Here is a 12172-nt window from a genome sequence, read left to right as displayed (position 1 = left end):
GGGACAATCTCTCTTTTCTTTGTTAATTCACTAATCTCCCCTTAAAACTAGCCTAATTTTCTTCATACCCACTAGTATGACACATAAAAAATTTTCTTTGATATAAATGTTTCTTCTCATAAATATTTATGCCTTATTTAATTTCTATTATATCTTCCTTGTATCTCATATATTATCGTCACATGATAATTCACCTAGATCATTTCACATTTTGACATACTATACATAATTTTTACCGATAAATACCCGCGAACCTATTTTTTTGGGCTAATCCGGATTCGAGACTCAGAACCCATCATTTATGGAAGCAAATGATTACAAGTGACTTTTTAACATTAAGAATCTATTTTAATAAATGAATAGTATAAAAAAACAATAATAATGCTTATATAAAACATGAAATGTTTTTTTTTTTTTTTTTTTTTTTTTTTTTTTTTACCAAAATTTTTAAAATATAATACAAGGGAATGGTTGAGTGCTTATTTGTTTTAAGCTAGTATAACAATGAATATTTTAATATAGAGTTGCGAGGTGGAACCAATTTTTTAATTTTTATTTTTTTATTTTTTTTGATTTTTTTTTTGATGATTAAATGAGTAATAATCATCAAATTGAGCAAAAAATAAACTATCCTTAGGTGCAAAGTGTATGCACCCGGATGTACATAAAAATCTCTTTTGTGCGATGCATGGTTTACAAATATTAATACTTAAATTTCTTTAAGCAAAACCTAATAATATCCTTAGATGCAAAATGCATGTTTTTTTGTTTTTTTTTTTTTAAATTTTTTTTTGGGCTCATGTGATGATTTCTTTCAAATTCATGACACGACATGATAATAGTGAAATACTCCATTCGTATCTTTTATAATTGCAACACTTTGATCAGCACGGATTTTTAGTCGCTTGAGTTGAATTTACTAAAATATTGTGTAGGTGGGATTTGTTGGGGAATCAAAAGATGATTAAAAAATAGTGATATTGAATGAAAACTTTATGTAAAAGTAATAAAATGTGTGAGTGGGGTAGGAGTGGGGATTGTGTGAAATGAGAGATATAACAAAATGTTGTGGAGCATTTCCATTAAAAAGAGTGTTGCAAATTTGCAATTGAAAAAAATGATTGATTATAAAAAGTGTTGCAATTAAAGAGGTAATCCAAACGATTTCTCTAGGCAAAAAGTAAACAAAATTTGTATAAAATTCGGCGCGTTAGAGTATCCCACCACGACAAATGTGTTATGTCACGACAAATCGCATTGTGTCGCGAGCGACGCACCTGCATCTTGACGTGACATACTTCCCTTTATTCGATTCAAATTCGAACACCTAAATTCAATATTTAGGGCATTGCTAGCTACCGAGGACTCCATATCAGCGCCCGACTCATACTCGATATACAATTCTATCGTGTTTACACTTCTTTTATTTGTATATTTTTGGTTGGATTTAATAGCAGAGAAACTTAATTCTCCTTGATTTTTTCTAATTATTTTCTTTTAGAGAAAATTAATTTTCCTAAACTCTAATTTTAATTTCTTTCTTTTGGGAATATTTAATTTTCCTAATTTCTAATTTTCATATATTTCTTTTTGGGCAAACTAAATTTTATAAATATGTTTTCTATCTCTTTATTTATTTATTTATTTATTTTCTACGATAATGTTGAAAACCCTTCTTTTACTGATAAATAATGAAGGATTTTTTTTTTACATCAACTTATACAAACACTTGTACTCAATAACAAGCACAACTAATTTGCTAACTCAATAAAAAAAAAAATTGGCTAAATAAATGTACAAATCCACGAAGTAATGCAATCGGGTCAAATGTACAAATGTAATAATCTACATTAGTAAAGTACAATAACATAAGTCAAGTCACGTCTGTACAAAGTCAAAAATCCCTCAATAAATAACTCTTCCAAGGAACTCTCAAACAACTCATCAGCATAGCCGCCTGTGTCAACGTAGGCAGAATGTCACCTAAAGGGCCAAAGATGCTCTCCATCATTGTGTTCATGGAGTGAGATCTCGACCGACCTCCGCACCCGTAGGGCCCAACATCCTAATTGGTGGCCCGCTCCACACAGTCAACTGTGAGCCGGAGCCTTCGAATTCTTGGAACTGCGGTGGAAAAAACTGTATCTCCATTGGCATCCCCCCCCCAGAAGTCTGAAGCTCGGGATGAAGCCTACTGTAAGGAGTAAGCATCGTCGACGATGACCTACTGAATCTTGAAATCGGCACGAACTCCTGAGGAGGTTGCGACAACTGCAACTGTTGAGGTACAAGTTGTTCCTTGCTTGGAGGTTGCAAAAGAACGTCCTGCTTAAACGATTGATGAGGTCGAAACTCGTGATGCGGCTGAAGCTGAGGCTACCTTTGGAACTCTAGAGAGGATTGACAATGACTCGCTCTTGCTTTGTCCGACTCACAATGCCTTGGACGAGAACGAGATCGATGTCAATGTCGTGGCTAAAATGAAACAAGATATAGTTAGTAGGAAGAAATGAAAGCAAAATTAAAGTACACAAAATAATAAAGATATTATACACGTCGGACGTCCTCAAAATCATTGTGACACATCATTTGACACTGCAACTTCATCAAGCTGTACTTGCAGGCATCAATGATGTTCATCAATCTCATCACCCCTTCGCGCGGCAGCTGTGAATCAAAAGAGAATAATAATTTAAAAATGTTAGTTGAATATTCAAATACACAATCAATGCAATAAAGATGAGACTCACCAGCTCTAGCTCCTCTGGAAGTGATTCCTAGGTCTGTTGATATCCCTCCGGGGCCTCCGGGAGGTGCTCTTCCATATCCCCAATTGGTCCTCGATACTGAATTGATCGACTCGGAAGCTCGAACATCCCACCACAGCAAGGACCCTACAAATCATTGGATAATCATGTTATCAAACAATAATGGGGCTACAAACAAAGCCATGTGAAAAACTAAAAACCTCTTAGAAGCGAACCTCTTGGAAGCGGGGAGCTGAGGCTAACCTCAAAAGTATCTCCGTGACGTAGTCCCGGTCCATGTAGACCAACTCGCGCCAAGAGGTTAGAGAAGGACCCCTGTTGGATATTTAGAGTGTTGATGGTTGCGCGATCGCGGCCATGTAGGAGCGCCCGCGCAAGTTAAGTGCGGCCGCGCAGAGAGCGCGCCTAAATCGCGTACCTCTCTGGAATTTGGAACTTTGGAAGGGTAAGGTTGGCGCGCCCCGCGCGTCAGGTCGCGTCTAAACCGCGCCCCCTTCTGCCTTCCTGTGGAAATTTCGCATTTCTGATGAGGAGCGCCCGCTCCACCTGATGGCGCGCCCGCGCCTCCTGGTGGAGCGCCCGCGCCTCCCTGTTTTGCGGTTTTTTCTGACGGTTGAGTCTTTTATTAAAAGGATTATTTCGTGAAGAAATATGACACAGATTTTCTTCATCTCCCTAAGTATTATTCTCCACACTTTTCTCTGAAATTTCTTGCAAACCTTTGTGAGAAAACTCTTTCAATTATTCCAAATTGTGTGAATTTGTCATCTTTAACTCGATTCTTAGTGCAAAGAACGATTGGCTGTCTTTTGTATCTCAAAGAGTATTTCCGGATTAAACCCAAGCACCATTGTGGGGGAAATTAAACTCTTTAGAAAAGTGTTCACACGCCTAAGACAGTGTATCAAGGATTGAGACTCAAGCAATCATAGTATTTTTTATGTTCATGTTCGTTCTTAAAGGCTTGGAGTTGAGGCAAGTGTAATATCTTTCACATTAGTGTATTTCTTAGTATTTTCTGTAATACTTTGATAATTTGGTGTTTGGTTGTAATATTTTGATTAATATTGATTGTTGTATAATCTAGTTGAATTATACTTCATTTTAGGTTTTGTTCCCACATTGGTTAGTAGTTCTTGTTCTTGAATTACTTGAAAACCTAACAACCCCTACCATCGACTATAGCGAAGATGCTCTGGCGATCCATCGTCGAAGCTGGCGGATCATGAAGGACCACGAAATAGTATGTGTTGTGCTGGTTGGTGACCCTCTCACCCAGGTACCAAATTGGGAACCGAAACCCGAGAAAAAGCACGCGATGGGTCGAGAGATAAAAAACGTACTCGAACCCCTCAATACCACCCATAGTATCCCAAGGACGATATCGTACATTGAACCTTGGCTGAAATAAAAGACATGTTGTAAGACACAAACGGAGATAAAAAATTACTAAGAAAAAAAGACAATGTTCAATACTCACGTTGGCACAACCAACACGATGTAGCATCCCTCTCAAAGAGGCCACGGAGGTGATCGCAAACATACCTCATTGTCGCTTGCTTGCTCCTATCGGGAACGAGCGTGTGGCCCCAGTAGCTCAGGTCAGGGCCAGCGAGGGAGAATACTCATAGCTAGAACCATAGCTGCAGCAAAGCAAAACATAAGATTTCAATTTTGAACTTACATAAACGAAAGACAAAAGGAGAAATTATACCTCTACAACTCTCCAAAGGCTCCTCACGGTGACCTCAGATGTATCGTCAACTTGACGGCAGGCCTGTCTCAAGGAAAGAAACGTGTTCGCATAGCCGAGACCACCCCAGTCATAAGAGCCCACGTCGGCAAGAACCACAAGAGACGGTAAGTACCGAAGCATGACAAAACTCCCCTTATTAGGAGAAAGCGTGCTAGAAAGAAACATTAACACAAAGATTCGGACCCTTTGCTCTGCGGTGGCTCGAGGGTGGTCAAAACCCTCTAAAAGTGTCGCCGCTGAAATCATCCTCGTACTCTGCTCACTGTCCTCTCGGCCTCGCAACACCTCAACGATGGGACCTAGTTGGTCCAAAACCGAAGGAGATGACAGTCTCATCTCCACATCCTGCTGCACGGGGATCAAGCTGAATTGAAGCCCACTGATCATGCTGAAGTCAACTGGGGTCACTGTCATCTCACCCCAAGGAAATTGGAATGTATTCGTAGTATCCCAAAAATAATCCAATAAATTCCAAACTATCGTGGGTCCACTCTCACGAGGACACGCAAAATCGGTGACAGATCGCCAAAAGTCGGTAAGACCGCACAATAACCACAAAGAGCAAGTCTTGTCATCGGCCATGACACACTTGTATAAAGTAAGAAAAAGCCTCTCAAAACCAGAGTCGCGGTGCTGCAAAAGATTATCAACCCGCCCTATGACATGTCGATGACAAATGTGCTACTCCGGACAATACACCAACTTGTGTGGCTCCCAAGACGACAAAGTCCACACTCTCCGACAAGATTGATGTGAATTGCGAGGTGTCTGCTCCTCTTCGAGGATCGCTCTAGTAGGATGGTCTTCTTGGTAGGCTCTCCTTTGAGCCCTCGAACCAGTATCACGATTTCTACTTTCGGGCATGCTATTTTCCAAATATTTCATGAAATGCCACTGAGCAATTTCAAAATTCACCAAATGCCATGAAGGTTTTCGAAATTCACCAAATGCCATTGACAAATAGCACATTGACACCCCGTGCCATTAATGAGGTCTGGACGTTAGTTGGATGTTACTGCAAAAATACCATTTTTCCCTTTAATGTATTTAATGGCGCCATAAAGCACACTGACCCTCTGATTCCTCGATTATCAAATATTAATGTTCTTCCTTAACTTCTCCCCTGTTCTTCGAGGTTTTACCATCATTCAAACCTTCAAATTTATGAACAAGGAAGAAGCGTACCGTAACCACTGAACGTCCTTCGCAACAAGATTCAAGCTTTGGTTGTTGTTGATTCTGGGCGAATCAAAAAGCGGTCACAAGTAGTGGAAGAAGTAGAAGGAAGTTGATAGTTCTGAATTTTTTTCTGAGGGATTGGAGATAGCACCCAAGGTAATAATCTCTCTATCGATCTTCATTTCGTGTATTGGTTCTGGTTATTTTTGCGAAAATTGAGTTAGGGTCAGGGTTTTCTCAAATGATCAGTGTAATGTGTTTATTTGAATTGACCTTTGTGAAATATTGTGAATAATCATGTTCAAAACCTCAATTGTGTGTATGAATCTGGCAATGTGTGTATTGGTATGTTATGGTTTGTGTTTTTTTCCCAGTATTTGAGTCCTAGAAATGAAATTTTGCGAGTTGATCAGGATATTTTCTCAAATGATCAGTGTAATGTATTTATTTGAATTGATCAGTATGTGTTTGTTGATATGAATGATGTGTGTTGATGGTCAGTAAAGTAATATGTCATTTGTTGTTGATAGGATGAGTACAATGTGGCTTGATGTTCGTTACAAAGATCAGGGCTTTGATGTATTCATTGAGGATACTGACATAACTAGTCTAATGGACTTGTATGAGTTCATGTTTGAGGATTCTGTGAAGCAAAATGTGATCCTCCCTAAATACTTTAGTTTGTATGTATTGCCACCTAGAACTAATAGAAAGTTTGATTTATGTGGGGATAGTCAAATGCTGAAAATGTGGGAGTGGTATGAAGGTAGGGAAACAATAGAAGTGTTCTTAGAGGAAAAGGGTAGTCCTAGTTGTGGTGTTTAAGGATGCTGAAGCAAGTTGGCTAAAAAGGGTTAAGGCATTGGCTGAGAAGGCTAGATTAGATTAGGAAAAGGCCTAGAGGATGGCTGAAGAAGAGGAAGCTGACAGGGAGCTTAGGGAACAACAACATTTTACAGTTGCATTGAGGTTCCTGTTGTTAATGCTGATGACTCAAATGTTGAGTATTTTAGAGTGTTTGACACTCAAGTAGCTGATGAGGTTTTCCCTGGGGCATCTCAGCCTGAGCCTGAACAAAGTACTCAGCCCTCAACTCCACCTAGACACTCTAAAGCAACATCTCCTATGAACCAGCCCAAAACCACATGCTCTAGGAAGAAAATGACTCCTAGGAAAAGGAAAAGCACACCAAAAAAAAGGCTAACTCAAAGATCCCAACCTTCCCCTCAACCACAAACATCCCAACCTTCTGCTGAACCAACAGCAGTGTCACCACCAGTTTCTCCTGAACCAGAGACAACACCAGTTGTATCTCAACCCCAACCTCCACCATCTGCAGCAGCAAAAAAGGAGGTAGATCAAGACCTGAGGGATTTTGGTAAAAAAAAAGTGCTTCAAAAAAGGGGGAAAGTGTTACTTTAAGGAGATAAAAAAGGAACAGAGCAACATATGATGTTGTGGGAAATGAGGAGAGGTCTGATGAATCTAGCAGTGATGGTGATAGTGAAGATGATGATTACATACTACTATCTGGCAGTGAAGAAGAAGATGATGAGGCAGATATTGGTGAATTCATAGAGGATGAGACAGAAATAGATTGCCTTCATGATGATATTCCTGACATGCAATTTGAGGATTACCTTGATGGCAGTTCAACCATGGATAAGACCTATAAGAATGGTAAAATTTGGAGCTATCAAGAGTTTGGATCCATCAGATTAGAGTCATGGTTGATATTTGGAGACAGACAATCATTTCTTGATGTGTTCAAGGACTATTGTGTACAGGAAGGATTTGGTGTTTATGTTGAAAAGAGTGACAAAACAAGATTGATAGCAAGGTGTGCTATAGAGAATTGCAACTGGAGGATTCATGCCTCCACAATGATGGACAAGGTTAGCTGGGCAATCAAGAGTTTGACAGGGGAGCACAGAAGTTGTGGGAGGTTGGAAAGAAACCCAATAGTGAGTTCTGAGTGGCTGTGTAGGCATCTGCAGTCAGACATTGAAGCCAATCCTGACATTCCAGTTGAGTCTTTACAGAGAATCTGTATGGAAAGGTTTAGGATTGAAGTCAAGAAAAGGCTGTTGTACAAGGTCAGGGCAATGTCCAAGGAGATCATCTATGGACATTTTGGAGAGGCATACTCACTGTTGCCTAGGTATGCTGAAATGGTGAAAGAGACTAACCCAGGTAGTTATGCTCTTGTGACTTGGGATGAACCTACTGCAACTGAGCCTCCAAGATTCAAGGCTTGTTTTTTTTTTCTTTTGTTGCCCAAGTTAGGTGATTCTTAAGAGGCTGCAGACCTTTCATTGGCATTGATGGGGCCCATCTAAGTGGACATTTCAAGGGAATATTATTAACTGCAGTTGGATTGATGGGAACAATGAGATTTTTCTCATTGCCTATGGAGTGGTTGGTTCTGAGAGTGTTGACAGCTGGGGGTATTTTCTGAGGAATTTGAAATGCGTTTTTGAGAAGGTAGGGTGCAGGAAAGATGATTGGACCTTCATCTCTAACAGAATGAAGGTAAGCCACCTGGAAACTAGTTTGTGACATGTGATTTACTATTTTTTCACTACAAAAAAATAGACATTTAGCAACAGGTCAAATCTGTTGCTAGATTGTATTTTTCTGTCGCTAAATATAGGTAGCGACAGATTTTGAAACGGAATTACTCCGTTGGTAAAACTGTTGTCGCTAAATGAGACTAGTGACGTTTTATTTATTTTCCGTTGCTGAACTTAGCAACTGATTTTTATTTCCGTCACTGGTTTTAGCAACGGATTTTTATTTCCGTCGCTGGTTTTAGCAACGGATTTTTATTTCTGTCGCTGGTTTTAGCAACGGATTTTTATTTCCGTCGCTGGTTTTAGCAACAGATTTTTTTATCTGTTGCTGGTATTAGCAACGGAAAAAAAAATCCGTCTCTAAATTTAGCAACGGAAAAAAAAATCCGTCTTTAAATTTAACAACGGAAAAATTATTTTGTGTCTATATGTAGATGCTATTCGGTTCGACCTCACTCGGGTTAACCCGAATCGGCTTTGCATGTAAGACTCCTTAAATCCCTAATCTCAAGAATCGCAATAGGTAGGAGTCGAATCCGTGACCTCATAGTCACATTGTGAAACTCTTACCAGCTATAGCAAATATTATTTGTTTACTTCTATGCACATAATTGATAATAAGTGAAAGAAAAATTAGAAACGGAATTTAAAATCCGTCTCTATTTTAGAGACGGAATTTAAAATCCGTCTCTAGTTTAGAGACGGATTTTAGTTTACATAATTCGTCGCTAAAGTAATATTTTACATAATTCGTTTTGAAAATAATTTAGAGACGGAATTAAAAATCCGCGCTCATATCAGCAACGGAAAAATAAAATCCGTCTCTTATTTAGCAACGGAAAAAAAAATCCGTCTCTAATTTAGCAACGGAAAAAAAAAATCCGTCTCTAAATTTAGCAACGGAAAAAAATCCGTTTCTAATTTTGCAACGGAAAAAAATCCGTTTCTAATTTAGAAACGAATTTACAATTCCGTTTCCAATTTAGAGACGGATTTTTTAATTCCGTCTCTAATTTAGAAATGGATTTTTTAATTCCGTTTCTAAATTAATTTAGAGACGGATTTTTTAATTCCGTCTCTAATTTAGAAACGGATTGAATTCCGTCGCTAGAATTCCGTTTCTATATAGACATTTTTTTGTAGTGTTTCCTTATGTTGAACTCTCAACCATTAAACTATTTTCTTTGCAGGGTGTTGACACATCAATTTATGAAGCATTCCCCAAGAGTGTGTTGCCAGCACCTGTACATGAACTGCAAGGCCAATGGTTTTAGTAATTCAGCCTTTCATAAGCTTTTCTGGATAGCAGCTGATGCATACAATGAGTATGTATTCAGTAAAGCAATGCAAAAGATTCAAGAGTACAATCCTAAGGCTGTTGAATACTTAGAGAGCTGCATTGAGATCTGGTCAAGACATAAGTTTGATCCTGCACTCTGTTTTGACCATAACACAACAAATTTTGCGGAGTCTTTCAACTCATGCACCAAGCCCTTCAGAGATCTACCTGTTGTGAAAATACTTGAAGGTATTCACTTCCACTCAATAACAACTTGCATTAAGACAAGTCCCCTGTTTCTTGTTTTCATAATGTCTTTGCATACTGTTTTGAAGCTATAAGGCAATGGGCATGAAGAGGATTGGCTCAAGGTTTGACAAAGCTGCAAGCATGGGGGATATGGAGCTGACTGAATATGCAGCCAAGATTCTGCAAACAAGATCAGATGAGTCCAGGTTGTGCTATGCAACCCCCTGTGGTGGTGATGAGTTTGAGGTGAGAGACCAACTTGTGCATTTTCCCATCAAGTTGAACACTGGCAGTTGTGGTTGTGGGAAGTGGCAACATTCAGGACTCCCATGCAAACATGCACTAAGGGTGATTTACATCAGAGGCTGCAACCTACAGACTTTGTAGCCCCTTGTTTCAAAGGGAAGGCATACAAGCTCACTTATGCAGAGCATATGCACCCAATGCCTGACCTATCTCAATGGCCATCACTGAACCTGCCTAACATACTACCACCATTGGTGAAAAGAGCTGTAGGGCGACCAAAAAAGCAAAGGAGAAGAGGGCCAAATGAAGCAAGGAAAGGGAAGAGGCATTCAACAGTTAAGTGCAGCTTATGCAAAGAGTTGGGGCACAACATGCTAACTTGTGCATCAAGGAAAAAAAGCGCTGTAACTAAAGCAAGCACATCAACCACCTCCTCTCAACCCAAGAAGAAAATAAACAGAGCAGCATGAATGCACAACCACTCATGTTTTTAATGCACAGCCAGTTTATTCATGTCATTTTTGAACATTAACAGTTTAGTGTGTGCTGTGTTGTCTAGATTCTTTTGACATAGCCTTGTAATTTAAACAGGAAGCAATCTTTTGGGAACATGATTTGAACAACAAACAATATTTTGGGCACATGATTTAATTTCCCTCTTTATTAAATTTCATTGCAATTACAATAGTTCACTTCATCATTACAATCACCACTATTACACACATCAGTACCCCTAATTTAATACTACAATCGAGCACTTTTTGCTGTTGCTTGATTTTCTTCTTCAACTGTTTCAATTCTTCATGCAAATTGCTTTGTCCTGAGCCATCCCTTGCATAACAGCTTCCCCTGACTTCCCCTACTCTGACCTTCTTCATGCATCTGAACCTTGCACCATTTGAAGCTATCACATGAATCACACTTATAATACAACCTTTGTGGATTAGATGTTGACTCCGAGCTTCTAATTGCATATTTCCTACCACAATTGCAAAATTTATTTGGAATCTTGACATATGCATACTCATGTTTTGAGGAGGATGTGTTTGATATGAAGCTCATGATTATGCAAAAAAGATCTGCTATGTGTGTTTTAGTGCACTATTTATATAGCAAATTGGGTGCGATGACTACATTTGCCCAAAAAAAATTCAAAAAAGGTCACACAAACTAGCCGTTACACTGAGTATGTTTACAGGTATTTTGTGTAAATATTTACAAAAGTAATTGCATTTGGTGAAATATATAAACTCCTTAATGGCATTTCATGAAATAAGATTTTCAGTAACGGCCAACTAACGTCCAGACCTCATTAATGGCACGGGGTGTCAATGTGCTATTTGTCAATGGCATTTGGTGAATTTTGAAAACCTTCATGGCATTTGGTGAATTTTGAAATTGCTCAGTGGCATTTCATAAAATAATCGTAATTTCTAAACAACTAAGAATAATATTCAAAGTCAATTAAAAGTTTATAAGCACTGTTATGTAACTTATGGGGCTCCCAAAGTACTGTATTTCTCCCTAACTAATTAATTAGAACTATATGATCATTTCTAACACACACTAAAATTTCCAGATGGTAAAAATTAGCTAAATATCTAATACAATAATAATACAATTCTCATAGTCGCATGATACTATGTTCTTCCTAACAATACAATGCTCATAGTCGCATGATACAAAACAGAGCAATTTTCAACTTCAAGATCTAAACACAAAAATAACATTTACAAGATCTACAACACCGTCATCATCATTTCAAGTGCAAAAGAGCAAGCAAAATATAAAAACACAAACATATTCTTCACACAACATACTACTTCAAAAATGGCAAATTACTCATTTCTTCACCAAATCAAACAAAATTGGTATCAAAACGCTCACAAACATAAATACATCAATATACAGATAAAGTAAAATAAAATAAAATAAAGCAAGAAATTTCAACAAGAATTGAGTAAATTTGAAAATCCCCAATTTGGGTTTTGAAGCTTTCACCCACAAAAACCAAGCCATTTCAAGCAAATTTAAGCATAATTTCATGAAATTCTTACATGGTTGTGGAGTATAATAAAAAATTTGAAGCAAGGTAGAAGATTTATGTGAATTTAAGCAAAAT

This window comes from Chenopodium quinoa, unplaced genomic scaffold, assembly GCF_001683475.1.
Source record: "Chenopodium quinoa cultivar QQ74 unplaced genomic scaffold, ASM168347v1, whole genome shotgun sequence".
Taxonomy (NCBI): Eukaryota; Viridiplantae; Streptophyta; class Magnoliopsida; order Caryophyllales; family Amaranthaceae; genus Chenopodium; species Chenopodium quinoa.
This window is presented reverse-complemented; position numbering follows the sequence as displayed.